The 7,697-nt window shown below is 36.9% G+C and overlaps 1 long non-coding RNA gene across 1 annotated transcript; it reads left to right on the top strand.

Moving 5' to 3' along the window:
* The first annotated feature begins 5,182 nt into the window (after positions 1-5,182).
* On the top strand, positions 5,183-6,718 carry LOC130097734 (uncharacterized). Its single transcript, XR_008808336.1, has 2 exons — positions 5,183-5,387; positions 6,179-6,718. It is a non-coding gene; the product is annotated as an uncharacterized LOC130097734 (long non-coding RNA).
* The last annotated feature ends 979 nt before the right edge of the window (positions 6,719-7,697 follow it).

Genomic DNA, 7,697 nt, shown 5'->3' on the forward strand with positions numbered 1-7,697 from the left:
CTCTCCTGGGCGTCCATACGCCGGATGCTATGATGAATGAAATCCTCAATGGTTGATTGCGGTTCACTCGCTGCTCCCATTTCCTGGTCAGATCGTTCTGTCATGTCTGCTGAATGATACAGGAAGCAAAAGCGAGTTACTCTCTTTTAATGGGAAAAACAGGGAAAACACACAGTACAGCCGATGGTGAAGGTGACGCAGGGACTTCGATGGTCAGGATCCGTGAAGTGCAGTGAAGAGGTGACGGTGAGACGACAACCCAAATCCACACGACGACAATGATGAAGACAACGAAGAACGGGAACACCAAGCGGGAACAGGACACAGGAACACCGAACACCAAGGACATCAAGACAACGATCTGACAAGGATGAGGAAACAGCGGTAAGTATAAATAGAGTGTACATATTGCTTGCAGCTGGTGACGTGATGATGATCAGCTGGAGCGGATCAGGAATGCCAATCATTCACGCCCACACACACGTGCATTCACAAAACAACATAAACACGAGACTAGAAGAGACCAGAGAATACGTCTACCGTGACAATATTTGGATCCCCTTTTTTATCGAGGTGTGCAGTGCCTATGACCTCCATGAAATGTCTGTGAAAAGACGTCTGACTGAAGGTGTCCTAAAATATGAAATTTTACATGATGTCCACATGAGTGATTTTAATCAGGTTAACATAAGACATGATTTCAAGACATTTTCCATGTTTACTGTGTACCTCAAGGTCCTCAGGAACAATTCTGCTGTCATCAACAGCTGATTCTCCAATGGTGGTCAACATAGTCTGGATGTTGTTGAAGTGCTTCTCAACATTTTCAGAGCTGCATGGGCTTGAGAAGATGACAGTGCAACTAAGGAGCATTTAATCAAACTCAACAATGGAACTTGCTGTGGTCAAAAGTCCGAAAACATGCATGGCCAGCTTGTAGTTCTTGGGTGCACTAAGAGAGAAATAAAAGTAACAACATTGTCATAACTCATCATGAATAATTTGTTGCCATCAATTTGATTATCTGTTTTATTATATATATATAATAAAGGTTTTACTTTAGGTGGACAATAGGAAGACTGAAGTCTTCAGTGGTGCATTTCCCTGTCAATATTTTATAATAACTTTGGAGCAAGGCATTGAGGTTAGTTTGGCAGAAGACAAGTGAGATTGCTTGCATGAGGACCATGGATCCATCACATATTATCATGAGTGGACTGATGTTTTTGTGTCCATATTGCTTGGCATGGTCTGTCTGGAAAGAACTAAGAAAATACATTACAGATGAGGTGGTGTGATCACAGGTCAAATACGTAGCTACTGGAAAAGGAGAGGAACCCTTATTTGGGTTTCGGACCACCAGCTCGTAAACGTAAAAAGGACCTGTGCTGTGTTTACTTTTCTTCACAATGCTTCCTGTTGCATCAAGATATACTATGTCTTCTTTACATCTTTGGTGGAATATGTCAATGCTTTTCCTCGACCAAAGGATCACACCCTTAGGATGAAGGATCACTTTCTAGATAACCTCATCTGGCTCATCTCTTGTTTCTTCTACCATCATCTGGAGACTGAGTGTTTCATTTTTATGTTTCCTGTCCTTCATTCTTTGTCTCCAGGAAATGGATTTCAGAACACCTGGCGATGGTGCCTACCATCCCAGACACCCAGACTCTACCACAGATTCTTTAAGGTTTTCCATTTTCTTAAGATAGAGTGCCCTTGGTAGTGTAGTTTGCAATTGCTGATTTATTTCCTTTTGGTCATCGGCTCTTACCGGTTGCCTTTGCAGCTCTGTTTTACTGTGAACTACCATGTCACCACTGAACGACACATGTGCTTTAAGCGTGTTCTCAATGTGCACAACAACATCAACTTCTACAGGGCAGTCAGTGAACAGGCAATAGCCAGAGCATTTAAAAGCAGGTGTGTTTCTGGTTGATCCTTGTATTTTAACTCTGTGGCCTGTAAAAGCAAAACTGCAATGTGGATGGATTGTGCGAATGCCTGAAGAGATAATGTTAGTCCACTGCAATCCCTTGAAGTGATATTTTTTTTGTTGTTTTTTTCTTAGTTTTTTCCAGGCAGTTTGAGGAATAAAAAAAAGAAGGTGGTGCAGGAACACTCTCTGTAAAGAATTCATCTTCTTTGTCAGGATTGACTTCATCGTCAGTATCACTCCAACTGTCACTGTCTTCCACCTTGGGATATTTGTTTTGGATCTACAGAAGAATAAACAGTGACAATATATAATTTAAAATCATTTAACGAATTCGTTTGCCCATAAAATCTTTAAGATATTAGGTTAAACTTATTTGGCTTGCTGTCCGCTGGAGAGGGGCTCGATGAAGCAGCTTCAACTCGAGCTCTGATATACGCCCCAGTGGCTAAATGTAGGACCTGTTAATTAAAGGGCAAGGTACCTAAGATGAAGGTGGAGTTTGGGGAGGTGGAGGGATACTGGAACAGCTGATACTAGGGAGAGGTAAGCGGCTGCTTATATACTCTGTTTGTTGATTGAAAGATTGGATGGGCTCGCTCCTCCCTAACTTACGTTTAGGAACTTCATTTCATTTGTGTTTCAACATTTGTGTTAGTTTTCTAGTAGTAAATGTGTATAAGTTTAAATGTAAATAATATAATCTCATCACTTACATCTTCCTCCAGCTGACCTTCTCCCTCCTATGTTCTTTTTCATCTTCCTTTTGAAATGTAGTCATCTCTTGTGTAACTTCTTCCTCCTTTGTGCCTTCAATCTCTGGTACATCTTCCTCTCCATCTTCCTCTTTTTGTGCTGTCTTCACCTCATTTGAGTCCTCTATCTTTACATCCACCAGCACAAACTCTTTATTTTTTTCAGATTCTTTCTTTCCCTCTTCTGCTTTTAAGTCTTCCTTATCTTGTATGATGTCTTTCTCTTTAATACGTTATTTTTCATCTTTCTTTTGAAAATCACTCATGTCTTCTTCCACTTGTGCAACTTCAATCTCTAGGGCATCTTCCTTTACATCTTTGTCCGTTTTAACATTTTTCACATTTTCATTTTTGTATGCCCTTTTTAGTTGATATCTATTTGGGGATGTATTTGGTACACCCAAATATTTGCAGAGTTCTGCCCATAATTTGTGGTCTTGCAGAAGACATTCCCCCGTTTTTTTGCTCAGATAATGACTCCTGAAGCTCTTGAATTTGTTTGAAAATATCTTCAAAAGATATGTATCGGTTTCTGGACTGTAAAAGCAAATTTCTTTGTTTTTTACACATACTGTCAATAACATAGCAGAAATAAAATTTTAAGCTTACAAATTAATATAGGCCTAATGCTAAAAATGCTGAATTACTTCCATTTAACTTAAAACATTATACTATAGTTCTTACCTTTCCAAATGTTTTGAAGACAATTCTGTATATAAAATTGAAATAAAACACACAATTAATGTTTTTCTTTACTTGAGAATTGAGTATTTTTTTACATTTTAAAATATTATTCTATAATGTGGTTTTGTTGGGGAGCTATTTAATATAGTGCTTGTTACATCTGGTTACAGTAGGCTATTCTGTACGTTCTCACACCAGTAGGCTCAGGAATATGGAATTATTTTTGTGCCGATAAAAATGAACGTAACTTTTCAAGAAATCAATGAAAATATAAATTGAAACTGAATAAAATATCTTTGAAACTGAAAAAGAATGAATCGCAGGCAATTTTTTATTACTTTGTTTTTAATACACTGCATGTTTTGCTAACTATTCCTCATATGTATTTTACTGATCTAAACTTACAAATGCGCTTCAAGAGTTTTCATTTACGCTTCTGAAGTTTTCGTTTACGCTCCCTGAGTTTTCGTTCGCTGTTCCGACACAAATCTCTCGTGGGGGCGGGGCTAGTAGCAGTGTGTTCTCATTGGTTACTGAGTTTTTGATTGACAGCTTTCTTGACCTGGAAGTGAAGACGTCAGTGTTGTGTTTACATGTGTGGATCTATTTTTTTACAGTCTATGGTGTGGATGTGAGCGGCTGTAAGCGCAGCTTTCTATTTCATTTAGGTGATATTAAGTTTATATCTGTATTTATATACTGCTACACTATATTGTTGAGATGATTTCTTATAGATGTTATTCGATCTGCGTCATCAATGTTTGCGGCGGCCATATTGTTGACATAGAAACCACGGCAACTGTCAGTCTGTCAATTGACAAGCGAGGCAGCGTCGGTATTATCCATGGTATTATCACTGTATTATTTTTTTAAACAGTGTGATGGTGTGTTGTGTAATACACGGCTGTTCTAACAACTGCAATAAGAACCCCGGAGTTAGTTTTTATGCGATAAGTTACCGACTGTCAGAAAACGTGAAGGGAAGGAGACAGAGTTGAGCCAGCGCAGGAGAGGCTAGCTAGGATAAATAGGCTAAACTTTCAGCCAACTCCCCATAGAAAAGTCTGTTCCCATCATTTTACCACAGGTTTCACACATAATCCGTGTGCAATGCATGTGTGGTGCGAATACTGTCACAGAAGCAGGACGCGCAATACTTTATAATATATGCTGCGTTTGCAGTGCGTAACTGATCCGCGGCTGTACCACAAACACCCCGGTACTTACTATTTTTATTTTAACACATACTCACTATTTCAACAACGTAAGCCAATTATTCCAAGCATTACTTCTATATATTAAGTTGCTCAAGCAAGTGGTCAAATATGTAACCATGTACTTATATTAAAATCGCAAACATTTTAAATGAAAACTTAAAATGGACAAAAACAACCGACTCTCATGCCTTTTCTTTTCCATTTACATTTTAATACAACAAATCTTGCATGTCACAAAGAACTTGTTTTTCCACCTCCACGAATGAGACGAGTGTCGTTCATTATGTTGCCTTGTTGAGGTAAATTGTAGTTTGTATACGGATACTGTATTAGATAGTCATAAATATCCGGATAAGTTACGGCTGGCAATAAGGACGGATCTTTACTTAAGCTTGATTGGTGTGGACCCACATCAAATTATAGCATTATCTTCTCTTGATACCGACGAGATGAAGCCAGGCTACTGCTCCCCTCAACTCAAATCTGCGCGCGGTTAGGGGCAGCAGGACAGATGTCATGTCAACAATATGGCCGCGGTTAGCTACTTCCGGTGTTTGCGAATAAGGTCTATAGAAGGAATAGTACAGACAAATGATATAATTTGTCATGGTCGATATCAGAATACTGGATAGCCTACTCGTGGTAAGTCAGATTTTTTTTTTTTTTTTTTTATTAATTAATACTAAACTAATACTATTTATAATATAGTACTTGCTTTTTCAGGTGGAGAGGCATATTAGAGCTCAGTGAGAGCCCATAACATTATACAGCAGTGTCGTCTTGATTTAATTGGTAAGTTAGCCCAATCATTACATTACTTGTTTATCTAACGTTACATACGGTTACATTACAGTCTTCGATTAGATCATATTTCCCCCCTGCCACCCCAAACAACATTGGGCTAGAGTACTGTACAGTATCTGTACTGTAGCCTACAGTACAAAAAGTACTGTATCAGACAATGACCGATGCCATTGGACCAGAGTGCTGTCAATCACTGCCCGATTCAACTTTGGCAATGTAAAGCCAATTGCTGATTAATTTGCGATGCAGAGTTTTTAAAAGAGGAGAGACAGGACTTGACCGACATTCCACGTCTCTATTCATAATATGTAAACACTCAATTATTTTGAAGTATCACCCTGGGCGCAATATTTATTCTGCAAAATGCAACAAAATGCCTTTTCTGTGTCCATATTTGAGCAATAATAATGCAAAAAAAAAAAAAACATTTCGGAGAAAAATGTTGAATTTTTAATAGTCTTTAATAATAAATATATGTCCAAATGCAAAACCTAATACATGCAAGTAATTATGACTGAAAACATCCAGCAACTAGGGAATACACAGCCATGGATAAATGTTTATAGGGCTATACAGCCATCTACTGGTTACACAACAGTATTACAGATGATAAATGGTGCATGACTCGGAGGTAAATATTTAGTACTGTAAAATCCCTTAAAACATTTATATAATTTGTTTGAAATAATTATTTTAAATCTGCAACTTGTTACTGCATGTGGGAGTTTAAAGCAGTTTGTATTGTTAGATTATAATACATTTTCTTTCTCATTTTCCAGGGAGTTGAGCAACTTTTCCATAAACAAAATTCTGATGCTGACACAGAGGATGGAGTGATAATACCAGAGATCAACTGTCTCCATCAGACAATAATGTTACTTTGTTCAGACATATCACCTTTGAATGACTGGGATCCTGATCTTCAGACACCTGATGTATTTTATTTTAATATTATAAAATAGCAAATATTTTAATTTCTTTGGAGCTCTAGATTAAAACAAACACAGTTTACAAGTACACAAGAGGTTGCAGTTTATTCTTATTAGTCTATGCTGATCATGGATTAGCATACCAACAGCATATGAATGGGATAGTTCACCCAAAAATAAAATTCTCACTTATTTTACTCACCCTCATGCTGTCCCAGATGCATTTTACTTTCTTTCTACAGATAAATACGAATTAAGATTTTAAGGAAAGTAATCCATCTCTGCGAGTCCTAAAGATGCTTTAAAAACCACACACAGTGACCGTGATGTCCATGCGACCTCAGTGGATGAATCAATGCCTTCTGAAGTGAAACAATAGGATAAGAAAAATACTAATAATATAAACTGTTTTAACTATTAAAAATCACTTCCGACCAACTGTCATACATGGGTTACAATCCACTTGTCTTATATGGACTCACAGAGATGGATTATTTCCTTAAAAATCTTTGTAATTATGCATTTTGTATGTATATTATGAGAATACTGTGCATTACATGTATAGTATGCAGTTAATGTTTTGTGGCTTCTGGTCTTTCCTGTCACAACATAATCGCATCCAAGACTTTCACTTTGATACTTGTGTATATGCTGTAGTGACAATAAAGAATGTACATTTATTTGATTTTTTTTATTTAAATTAATTTAACTGATTTTATAAGTCATAATTGAACCTGTTGATGATTGTTCAAATATATTTACAATTTTAAATGTTAGAAGATAATATTAACTAAATGAAATAAATAAAATTATCAGCATGATTAAAAAAATGGCAACAAAAATATTCTTTGTGTGAAATATGTAATGAAATGCCCTTTGAGGTCTGTATCATCTGACAGCAAGCCACGATTGTAATTTTCATGGTTTAAATTCCTCTTATTTAAGTGATCATACATTTTGATGGTGCAAATGCATATGGTAACAATGAGAAAATTTGATGGCCATGGTTGCCAACCTTGATTACCTGGTTGAAGTGAAACTTTCTTGACGGCTGAATATATCACACACGTATACTAGTAGGCTATTCTCTTTAAATTGTAATAGCACAACCTAATCAGAGCCTAACATGCAAAAGAATCTTCAGGAATAAACAAATATTCTCCTAAAACATTGGACACAATATTTTAAGTAGGCATATACAGTAGGTCTACTTTGATGTACAATTACCTGTACACCTGAATAGACTGAAGAGATCTCTTGCGCTCCTAAAAGTTTCTGTTGACAAAGTAGTAGCAGCAGCAGGTAAATACAGATAAAATTCAAAAACAAACATAACTTAATATCACTAAAATTAAATAGAAAGCTGCGC

Source organism: Rhinichthys klamathensis, unplaced genomic scaffold (assembly GCF_029890125.1).
Source record: "Rhinichthys klamathensis goyatoka isolate OS25496 unplaced genomic scaffold, OSU_Roscu_1.1 h1tg000223l_1, whole genome shotgun sequence".
In the NCBI taxonomy this organism is placed as follows: Eukaryota; Metazoa; Chordata; class Actinopteri; order Cypriniformes; family Leuciscidae; genus Rhinichthys; species Rhinichthys klamathensis.